The following is a 13053-nucleotide window of genomic DNA, read 5'->3' as shown; positions in this document are numbered from 1 at the left end:
TTATGTTTTCCTTTATTTCATGTTCCAGCAGATTCTGGACCTTTTAGTTTCCCAGACAAGTGTTCTGGACTTTTCTTACTATCTCCAGAAAAGTATTCTGGGACTTTCCCTGTTAGTATAAAAGCAGAAGATATGTCAGTCACTGTGTTCTGAGTTCAGAATTGAGTTAATAAATTGGTTTAACTCTACTTCTTGTGTGTGTCATTGAGTTCCACACTAAAGAACCTACGTGACATTATAATTTGACTATATATATATATATATATATATATATATATATATATATATATATATATATATATATATTTGTTTAAGTTTCAGTTGCGCTTATGGTTCTGAAAATTCAAAGTTTGTTTCTTCATACACTATATTAAATTATACGATTAATCTTCCTAGAAAATGTGAAACCAAACTATGTCTTAACTTTTTAAGATCCAAGAATGGTTTTTAAATTTTTATTACGAGAAACATTTACAAAAGAACAAAACATGAAATATAATGTTTTGAAACGTCCTGTTCTTATATTTAAGAATGCAGGACCGGTTTTACCCTCCATTGTTCCTCTGGAATTGCCTTTGCAATGGGGCGCCTGTCCATAAAACAGAACTGATTTGCTCGACGGACTAGATTTACTTCTTAAACAAAAATTTGAATTACAACATAAAATTAACTGTAACTAGGACTGAATTACTCCAGTCAGTAATTTCATATCTTAAAAGGACATAGTTACGCAAATGGGGAACAAAAACCCTTTTATGGATTTCGAGTTAAATACTTCATTTTCTGCTTCACTTCTTAAATACTCAAAAAAAAAAAAAAATTTAAATTATTTTTATCCACATGATTTTTAAAAGGAAAATTCGAAGGATTTATTGCATGGATATTATTTCATAACTGTTTTAGATAATTATGACAAATTATGTTCTACGAAAAGCATTAAACAAAGTCCCTATTGCATGGATACTACTTCATAATTTTAGACAATTATGATAAATTATGTTCTACAAAAGGCATTACATAAACTTCATTACATTTCCTATTGGATAAAAAAAAATGCTTAAAAAAAACAATATAAGAGCAGTTGATTAAATGGTTTTAGAAATCTTTATAAAAATTATTCTGATTCCTGCGAGGCGAATTTTTTCATAGTTCCACATGAATAAAAGCATAATCTAATTGCTATTCAAGCCTTAAAAATATTCAGGTGAATATACAGTGCATTCAAAAGAAATTGCCCGAGGAAAACATTTTAATATGGAAAAGAAATATAGAAAGGTTTTAAAGAAGTTCTTTAAAAAGGAATTTAAAATTTCTTTCTACGTATGTCAACCACACATTCCAAAGAAAATTGGCATTTCCTTTTACGAATGGAAGAATGATCTAGTTTTCCGAATAAATGTATTATCCGATTCCACATTTTTCCCATGAGTATTTTTTCAAAACGCAGAATTTTGCAAGAACGGGCAACAGAGTGGCGATATTTTTTTTTTATCCCTTTTTATATGATATCAACAAAAAAGGAAGGAATTTTCTTTGCACAGAAATAATTCCTTTAAATAAAGATTCAATATGTATAGGTACATAAGTACAAGTTATGGTTTGTATAGCTGCAAAATTATTTTCTTGATGCAACTATTAAAAAAAAACAATAGAATTTCTTAAACAAATTTTATAGAATGTCAACAAAATGGTAGCATAGAATTTTGTTTTTATTCCTGATAAGGCAGTGTGTTAAATAAAAACGTAAACATCAGGAATTGTTAAAAGTCAAGATTTTGTGATTAAAAGGTATGAAGTCTGTGATTCCGTTAATCATTTTCCCTCTGATGAATTGTTGATAAAGGCACGGTTTCAGATGCTAATCCCTTGTACTAAAATGACGTCAAGAATCAAATACAGGATGTTTGATATTTAAATCAATAATTAAGTTACAATTAATTTAAAAGGTAGTCACATACTCATAAACTTCACAAGCGTTCATACATAGTTGGAAATAATAAATATCCAAAATAAAATATGGCATTTAATTCAAAATTAATAAATAATTCCACAGTGTAAGGGTGATGTTAGTGCACTGTCTCATCAAGATAAATTATCTGAATCACAAAGACACGATCATTTTCTTAACGTTCTACAGGGTTTCTCTATAATATTCTGATCAAGACTGCATTAAATCTTTTTTAAATATGAGAAAATTTCAGTTACATTTATAATATTTAAATCCATAATATTGGACTACTGCTAAAATTAAAATCAACGTATTAAATTAAAATCAACCAGAACTGAACAAAGAAAACCTTCTGTTAACTGAGCGTTCCGTTTCGAAGTGAGACGAGGGTTAATTTGAGGCAAACTTCGTACTTCTGATCATGATAAGATGACGGGATCATTCGTGGTGACATTTCTTTTTCCATCTTCCATATCATAATTGCGTTTTTCCCATTATGGGCTGAACACGAATTAGACCCTTGCATATGGAATATTAATTTGCAAACTTCAGCTCAAAATTACGATTATGGCCACTGATCAACTCAAAGACACTAATAAAGAGAATGAACATGTTAATTAAATTGTAATGAAAATTGCCTGCAAAGTGTACATCAGCATAAACACTACTATCGGTGATTCTGATACCAGATTATATGTAATAGAGGATCATCGATAAGAACAAGCTTAAAGTAAAAGCCCCGTTCCGATGGCCTGTTGCCTTTAAGCCGTGTTCCTACGACCCGTGAATATTCAGACGGGGCACACTCCCCCCCCCCCCGACCCTCTCTTGCGGTTTTACCGACAAATAAATTGTCGAAAAACTGGACAGCGATGAAAGCACCCAAAAAAACCGAAAGAGAGGGAAAAACAGGAGAAAGCGTGCCTCATCTACAGGCGGACAGGTCGTTGGAACACGGCTTTACGGATATGGTGCCGACTGACTCTTTGTAGGACTACCCCCGTCTATGGATGACGGTCGGGAGCTTCCCGCAAAGTGTCGGTAGAATGAACAGACATCAAAGAACCCCAGAAAACAAAAAGACAGGGGAAAAAGGGCAAAATATTTTTGTCTGAAGATGCATACGGGCCGTCGTAAAAGGCTTAAGAGACATTCCAGATGTCTCAAACTATATGGGGAAGGAAATTTGGCGGAGGAATGTATAGAACTTTATTTAATGAAAAGAAATAAGGGCAAAACTAATTAATATCTTAATCACTTCGACTCGAATTTTGAATTTCATAATGTTTTTGATAAGAAACCGATATTAGCAGTAAGAAGGTTTATAAATAATCTATAATATTACAAAACAGCGAAATCTGTAACGCTAGACGAAGTTAATCTAATCTTTGGTCTGCGTCAATATCGGAATCCCTGCTTTTGATGACAAACAATTCTTTTTTTTTTTTTTTTGTCCAAATTTATTGATTAATCGGTGCACGAGTTTTAGTTTTAGTTATATTAACGTCCCTTTTTAAGCAACACTAGGGCTATTTTGGGGCGGACCTCGTAATTCTGAACCGCGGTCAGATGACGAGGACGACACCTGAGCTGGCACCTTCTCCACACCACGCCACGCCACGCCACAAATGCGGGAGGACGTTTGGCCCTGACGGATTTAACGTGCAACAGACCCTTACACGATGATTCTTCGGTGGAATCGGGTTTCGAACCTGAAACCCGGCGACTCACGAGCCTTACTACCAGGACACTTTTTTTACACTCTTTTATGCTGGATTGTTGTAAAGATTAATGAGCTGAGGTCTGAAATTCATATCATTTTATATTTATGCTAACTTATTATATTCTAACTTCAAGACTAATTAGAGAATATTACTAATATTTTTCAGCATATTTATTCATTGTTATTTTATATTTGCCATTGCATTTTTTTTTAAAAATTTCTACTGGCGGGTCTACTTTTTGTTTCAATCTGACTTAAGGAGATTAATTTTTATTTAAGTGTGAGTGAACACGATGGATAGAGAAGAATATTTACAACGAAATCTTTTAGTACATACAATTCCGGGAATTTGTTTACTTTTGATGTTTTGTATATATTCGCATCTAAAGTGCAATACAAATAATATATTATATATATATATATATATATATATATATACATAAAGCACTCTGCTAATTCACATGAGATTCTTTACAATTTTTGTTCGCTAATATGTGATAAATCAGATCTGAGATACTGTTAACAAGAAAACAGCAAGTCTAGAGGCATTATTTTCTAATGCAACACAATAATAGTATATTTGGTACAATGTGAATTAAGAAGTGTTTCTATATATTCCAAATTACGAGCCGGGTTTTACGGAAAACCCTATATATAGATTTCAAGGACCTCATTTAACGCTCGAGGCTTTTTTATTAACGCTCTTTTCGTATTAAGCAGGAAAGATTGCCATTGCAAACGATTTGAAATGTTTACGATTTGTCGATAAAAAAAAATGAAGGACAATCTATTCCATCTTACCGACCTATTTGGTAACCGAGAAATAAACGACACCATCGACCCTTTTTAAGCATTTCTAGCGCGGGATGCATCCGTGGAGTTTGGCAGGGAGCCAAGGTGTTCTCGAACAGCGAGCGGCATCGACCGTTCGAGCACCCTGGGAAAAAGGTTATCGGATCAGATTGGGGACCACAGGGAAGAAAAAGACTAAAATCTCTGCTTTAGATGTCAAAAAGTATTTTTCCTCTAATAAAATAATGTTTACAGTGTATATATATAAACTCGCATTTTCCGCCGGAAATCGAAACATTTTCTAACGGAAAAATGCTTGTCTTAAAATAAACTAAGTTAAGGCTCCTTGTTTTCCCTAATACATGTAAACAAAAGAGTTTCTTTCGAGTGTCAATTTTCGATTTGGATTCATCGACCACAAATAATTTAATATCAAAGAGACACCGACTGATTGCCAAACATTATATTCCAGCCACCTTTGGTGACCAGCTGGTTCAGCGAGATTAATGATTGATAAAATTTTAATAAAATATTTTCTGTAATTATATCTTAATTCTTTCCTTAACAAGACACTTCTAAGCTTCAAATCTAGACATATAATCTGTACAATTTCGGAAACAATATGCCGTTCTAAAATTAACGATTTAATTTACTGCAACTACATTAATTAACTACATTTAAAAAAATGAATGATTGTTTGATTCTAAAATTAAGTTTAAATTAAACAGTAAAATCAAAAATTTTACTGAAATCATTTTTATACAGAAACTCAATATGGAAAAATAAACCGAATCTTCATATCTTGATCAAGGACAACAAGAAAAAAAAAAAAAAAAAGACAGGACATATTAATAGTCATAATGAAAATGATTCTAGATTGTCTTCAACAATGAAATATATTATTTTAAGATACATTTAAAATATTAAAAAAAGAAACGATTAATACTATGTAACAAAAAAAAGAAAGTGTCATGGGAAAGATACATTTTTTGAATTTTAAAGAGATGTAAAAATTTTTGTACAGTAAAAGTTTCAGAAATTGCCGCTGAAAAAGTATCTTAGTATTTAATTAAAATTTCAAAGAAAAAGTTGCTCCTCGCATTTAGTTTATCTAGATGCGATAAACAACATATTAAATTTGGTAACACTAGATCGAATGGTCTGAACTAGGGATTGCAATACCGGTAAATTGGGTTACCGAATACCGGTATTCGGTAAACCGGGTTACCGAATACCGGTATTTTAAGCCATTTGTACAATTTTGTAATACCGGTATTCACAAGTTTAAATACCGGTTTTTCGGTATTTGCTGGAAATTTTTAAAATTGTCTCCATTATATGTTCAGGTATAGCGAACATAGCAAAATAGTATACGTTTTTGTTTTTATGTCTCCCTAACGGGAGAAATTAATTAGCTAATTAATGGCTTAATTAATTGCTTCAATCTAAATTAGTGAAACATGGATTATCCCTCAAAGAAAATATTGTATCCATAACGACTGATGGAGCAACAATTATGAAAAAAGTTGGAAAGTTGATTGGTGCAAATCAGCAGTTGTGCTATGCACATGGAATTCAATTAGGAGTAATTAGGAGTATTATACCAACAAAATAAAGAACATCCAAATACTGTGGATATAGAAACTTCGGATTCCAACTTTGAAAAGAGAGTGAGAGTGATATTGACACTGAAGACTATGACAATGTAATTGTTGAAGAAGATATTGCTAATGATGATGAAATATTAACCTATCAAGAATTGCTTCCTATAATTTATAAAGTTCGAAAAATTGTTAAGATATTTAAATGTTCCCCTATAAAAAGGATATATTACTTAAATATATACTAACTGAAAATAAAACAGAATATATGTTAATATTAGATTCTAAAACACGTTGGAACAGTTTACGTCTAATGATGGAACGGTTTTTGAAACTGAGAAATCCAATCCAAAAAGAAATAATCGACTTAAACTTGTAAATTTTTCAAATAGTGAATCCGATTTAATATCCAGAACTGTATGAGCCCTACTTCCAATAAAACTGACTATTGAGGCATTATGTGGGAGAGATTCTAATTTATTAACAGCTAATGCAACAATAAATTTCATGTTGCAGTCACTGAAAGAACAGCACACATCACTATCTGAAGAATTATATATTACATTGAAAAATCGCACAGAAGAAAAGCATACCGAAATAGAAAATGTCTTACGGTATTACATAATTATAATGATTTTAAAAATGAAAATGAAAAAGAAGAAAAGAAAATAACCAATTCAAATCTGATTAAGTTTAGAGTAAATTTTCTTAAAATTTTTTAACCCACAAACCTATCGACATTCAGAAGAATTCGGTTCAATTATCGAAGATCATGATGTCACTACTGTCGATAGTGAAAAGGAATTGGCTCTTCAACAAAAATTAGAATTAGCGATAAATAAAATAAGTTATAAGTTAAGAATAAAATAAGTTATAAGTTTATAAGTTACAAATTATTTTTTGTGATATTTACACTCTCTAACATAACTGCCAGAAAAAAACAAAGAAAAAACAAAGAAACACCTGTGTTTTCTTTCTTTTTCTAAAATTTCTAATACCGGTATTAAAACCTGTATCCCGGTATTAAGATTTCAAAAATACCGAATACCGGTATTGAAATTTTAGTCCGGTATTGCAATCCCTAGTCTGAACTATAGAACACCAACATATAGTCCAATTTTCGATTACAACGTCACAGTAGCAAATAGTTAAAACTAAATGAAGAATTTTTTAAAATAGCAACAAACGTTTAGTAACCGTTAAAAGAGCTGGAAAAAGTAAATGAAAATATTTTAGCAAATAGTAGCCAAAATTTTTTAAATCCCCTTCCGCCAATATGCCACCGTAACATTACGATAAAATTGATACATCAAATTAGAAGATTTCTAGAAAAAAAAATTATAAAAATTTCTCAACAACGAAACACATATTTTCAATAATTTCTTGACAAAAGGAATTGAACATATTTAACATTTTAGAGAAAGCAAAAGGACATCAATGAAAAGAACATCAATGAACAAAGTAAAATACAACATTTTTTAAACATTCATTCATGAAGTTCAGTCAATCATTTATTAAAATAAAAGTTTTAAATAATCAACCACGATTTTTTAAAAAGGAAAATAAGAGAAAGGATATGATTATTTACTATCATGCGAAACAATTGGAAAAGTGCGCTTTTCGAAGTCGAAAAAAGGGAAAGCTGCTTTAACTTTTTATATGCGATTTCTAGCAAACTGGTCCGTCGGGGTGAAAATTTGGAGGTGAAGTGAGGGGGGGGGGCAGCTCACATGTCGCCCTCGTCATTTGACAGCGGTTCAAAATTACGAGCAAGTGTTGCTTTAAAACGGGACGTTATTGTAACTAAATTAAATCTAGCAAACTGACTCCCTAGAGCTCAAAATTAAAGATTTTTTTAAAAAGCAATTCGAAGAAATTACAAATAAATGTGGTTTGGATATTACAAATTATTTCCTAATGTAAAGAAGAAAAAAACACAGAGACGATAAAATTTCAAATAATACAACTTCAGAAAAAAAACCATTTTGTGTTGCCCGTATGTATTATCTTGATAAATACATAAATCACAATCCTTCTCTAACAGACTGCGTGATCAGAACTGCATATAATAAATATTGCTTAAATGTAGTCCTCGACTTCAAACTGAAAAAGAAAACATTCGGGAAAATGTGATTAGTTCTTTCAAATCCATAGATTCTGAAAGAAATATAAATATCTGCGTCAAATAGAATGTGTTCTTTCTGATTATGAAAGAAGCAGAAAGATTCATCTCCGGTTTTTGGTATTAAAAATACGGCTTTTGTAATACGTGCAGCCTTAGAAAACTTTTATAGCCTACAGTGATTAAATATAAATATTAAGAAAATATTTATTCAACGACTAAAATTAACAAGTCAAATAATTACTTTTTACATTGAATGTATTCATAGCACACTGAAAGAAACTCACTGAATGGTGAATTTAAAGTCTAAAAAATCTAGTGTAAAAGAAAAATTTCCGTCAATATACGACACAAAGAATATTTCCTTTACAAGAGTTGGATAAACATTTCCATCAATGGGAGAACTGTTAAAAATTTTCTTGTCTATTACTAAATCAATAGAAAATTGATGATGCCATAATTTCTTTCATAAAGACGAGAACAATATGACAAAATATTCATTTCACGGTTTATTAAGATAGATAAATAATTAAATGATGAGATAGGAATTAGAGGCGCTTATAAAAAATATTTATCATAATAACAATTGGATACTGATAATTTGGCGTCAATTGGAGTGTTATTAATTTAGCCTTCTGTATTTTCAGGCTCCATATGACTCATCTTATTATATTGTCAAACAATTTCTGTCGAAGTTTACATTTGTATTTATTAAAAATAAAAAAATAAAAATTAATCTTAACAAAGAACGATAGATGCAATGGATCGTGGATGACTTAGGCTTAAAGAATACAATGCAATACTGATTAATATGTATACGAGACAAAGAACATGTTAAATGTACAGGAATCGATGCATTGTCAATTCATGTGGTGTGGTAGTTTGGAGATGCGAATGTAGTTCTTGCAATCCGATTATCAAAATTACTAAGTCAATACTTAAATAGCTCTAATATAATTTTGGAAAAACTAATTAAGGAATTAGAGACAATAATCAAGAAAACTAAGGAATTAGAGACAATAATCACGAAAATTTAAGAATTAGAGACAATCATCAAGAAAACTAAATTAGAGACAATCATCAAGAAAACTAAAGAATTAGAGACAATCATCAAGAAAACTAAAGAATTAGAGACAATCATCAAGAAAACTAAAGAATTAGAGACAATCATCAAGAAAACTAAAGAATTAGAGACAATCATCAAGAAAACTAAAGAATTAGAGACAATCATCAAGAAAACTAAAGAATTAGAGACAATCAAGAAAACTAAAGAATTAGAGACAATCAAGAAAACTAAAGAATTAGAGACAATCAAGAAAACTAAAGAATTAGAGACAATCAAGAAAACTAAAGAATTAGAGACAATCAAGAAAACTAAAGAATTAGAGATATTAATCAATTCAGAAAGACTAATGAATTAAAATACGAATCAGTCTCCGGAGAGTGCAAACCAATTTGGTGAACAATTTTAATTCAGTAGATGCAAGTCAATGAAATTATATGAAAACATTTATATATAAAAGTCTACTCGGAATACGATAGGATATGACAAATCAAAAATCTGATAAATATTTTTCAACAATGTTTTCATTTAAATGGGTTATAAAGTAAAAATATTTAATATGTGTATATATCTCTTCTCTGCTACTAATAAAAGCGAATGTGTATGATGTTAACTTTCTGCAAAAAATTAACATAGAACTATCAAATTTGGTAAATATAATGTGGAAAGAAATGCGCATGTCGGAAATTTGATGATTTTGAGATCTTCATTCGAATTTTAATTAAAAACGAAGCCAGAGTACAGCGTTTTTTCGCAATAATTTCTTGTTGACAATTTTTTTTAAATAAATTTTTAATATACTAATTTTATTTATCAAAATATTTTCTAATTTTACTAAAATATTCAAAGATAGTTTTATGCAATATTAACAGTAATACTTTTCAGTAATGCAAAGCACTTCAAGTTATTTTTCATTGTTTGAAATATTTAATCGTTTTTTTCTTCTATTACTAAAATCCAAGAAATGCAAATTCTCGTCATATTTTTCTACTTTTTAGTAAGATTGTCTTTTACAATATTCTAAATTTCGTCTTCTTTTTTCTTTCTTATTACTAATGGAAACTTGTAATCAGTCATAACTTTAAAAAAATGCACTTAACGGAATACAAAATCATTGGTTTACAATTGTTTTTCTCATTGTTGCCAATTCGCATTCACATTTCATACAATTCAATTGTTTTCCCTCACGCGTAAAAAATTTATATTTCATTCTAAGGTGAGCATTGGAAACAAAAATAACACAGATACGGCGAAATACCCGTATCTGTGTTATATCGTACGAAAGAAAAACATCTCGAAGCAATTTCATAATATTTGAACTGTTAGATGCAAATACTTCAGTTTTATCAAACAGTATATGTATCTTCTGAAAAAGAAACAACGAAAAAAAAATTGACTGCGTTTCATTTTTATTCAAGATATGGTATTTGACATTAATGACTGAAGATACTAGAGTTTTAAATATTATAAGGGGGTGGGGCGTAATCTACTGAATTCGCAGTGTCACCATAATTAACAAACCATTGCAGCAACAGACCATAAAATAAATTATGTTGCTGAATTAAGGGAAAAATAAAAACAGCCCCTGCTTACTTGCGGCGGAACTATCCTTTCATCAACAGTGCATAAAGATAATTTAATGATAACTAAAACTGAAGTGTTCGCAGATATAAAAATGACATTTGTTGACAATGAGGTGAAGTCAGCAAATAAAAGACCATACAATACTTATTTATTTCTAGATACTTTTAGCGCTCAGTTGGGAAGCCGGAAATATTGGCACTATTTAATTTCATTTAAATCTCTTATGCATAATTTATCATAGCAATTTCAACAAAGTATTCTTTTGTGTGTGTGAATTAAAACGTCAGAAATTCATGTTACTTTAATAGCCTTATACCTGTTTATTATGTGCATGAACCTTCCCAATAACATGTGTATGACATCATAACGCAATTAAAAACACAGCTATATGGACACCTATTTTCACGTAATCTTGCAGTTCTAATCTTCTTTTCTTATTCCCCATGCAAACTGCGCAAATAATAAATTTGATACTTGTCAGTTTTAACGCCAACCAAAAAAGGCCAAGAAAAAATTTCGCCAATTTGGCGATTTCAATCGTCAAACTATACAGCAAGCGATTCGCAAGCTCAAAATTTTTCATAATAAATAATAATGAAATTGAGTATATTTTTTATAATTTGGAGAAATTTTTGCCGGTCGCCGTTAAAGCCGAATTGTACCATAATCCTTCAATAGAGCACCCCCCAACCAACTATTGAAGGGTTGATTTTTTTTTTTTCAATTATTAAAGAGGAGTGATAATAATTCAATTCATCACCACGTGACAAGCGCCAAATTAACAAATCCAATTTAATTTTATAATTTAAATGGCTGATTATGTTGGCATTCTTAAATGAATTAATTCTGATGTATCGACAGAAATTATAAAAGAAACTTTCTCATTAAAATCAAAAACACTCAGGGATACGAAATTAAAATAGTAAACATCCATTTAAAATGCAATAAAAATTTCAATCAAAAATTAAGGAGGGATTAAATTAGTGTTTTTTTATTAGCATAAAATTTACATTTAGCTACTCTGCGCCACACGCAATATTGACGATAACAATAATAAAATCTCAACACGTAAGATAGAAAACAAACATTGACGATGACGTCTTTTTAATTACGTCAAATTTCGCCATGACCCAGAATTTCATAACCTATCAGATTCGTCTTTATTGAAACCCAACTGATTACCTAATCAAAACTTTTCTTTTACAAAGAAAAATGTGAAAAATATTCATTATTTAAAGCAATTTTAATGATTTTTTTTTTACAGAAGATAAACATTTAATGCTATTTTTTCTACTACTAAATTTAAACAAAAAAAATTTAATACTTAATCGCAAATCAATTTTTTAAAAAATGAACTTAGAATAAACAAGTATAGTTCAAGAAATATATATTCAGAATAAAACTTTCAAGATTATTCAGTACTTCGTAGAAAGAAACGTCACTAACATATTTCTATGTCAATGTGCCCAAAAAATTTTAACTATCCCAAATTTCCATAATTAGATCGAATATACGCGATTTAAACAACGAAACAGATGCGAATTAAAAAATCATTAATTACACGACGACTGATTAATGAGAAATGAGATACTATAATTACCCACTTCATATACTTGGATGGCGAACCAACGACAAAATAGATGGGGGTGCATCGTCTATATAAGTGCAGGGGAGAAATGAAACTTATTAAGTTGAATGTCAACTACGAAATATTTCCCTCATAAAACTAAGGCGTTCAAAACCATTACCTTGCAACGATAGTGCTTAAAGCAGAAGCTCCAAGTCTTAAGGAGGCAAAAAATTGAAAGATTTTAAAGGACCTGGTTAGAATTTAACGATCAAAAATGATATCTTTTAAGCATATACATGTAAATGATAAGATTAAATCAAATATTTTCACATTAATGTTCAAATGCACTGTTATTTTCTTGTTTGCCACTTCTAGATGCTTAAGCGATGAATATTAAGGACACTTGTAGTACTCATCTTGCAGGTTATAAGCCAATATTTACAATTCAAATTGGATCACAATGCAAGCGTTTTACTGGAAGCCATTGAATGGCCGCAACTAGAAGGTAGTTAGTCTCCTACCAACAATAAATTCTCTTACAGATTTAAACTCTCAAGGCCAAATCGTTACAAATTGGTTTTTCCCTTCTGTACCCAAAAATAGTGGAAGCACATTGCTTATTTTTCAAGGACCCAGAGAAAAATCGAGTA

The 13053-nt window shown here is 30.3% G+C and overlaps 1 protein-coding gene across 3 annotated transcripts in view; it reads right to left on the bottom strand.

Moving 5' to 3' along the window:
• The window catches only part of LOC129955939 (5'-AMP-activated protein kinase subunit gamma-1-like), a 509804-nt gene that overhangs the window by 54245 nt on the left and 442506 nt on the right, over window positions 1–13053 (bottom strand). The gene's annotated exons all lie outside the window — the stretch shown is intronic.

Source organism: Argiope bruennichi, chromosome 2 (assembly GCF_947563725.1).
Source record: "Argiope bruennichi chromosome 2, qqArgBrue1.1, whole genome shotgun sequence".
NCBI lineage: Eukaryota > Metazoa > Arthropoda > Arachnida > Araneae > Araneidae > Argiope > Argiope bruennichi.
Note: the sequence above shows the minus strand (reverse complement) of the source record. Positions and strands in the feature narration are given on the sequence as shown.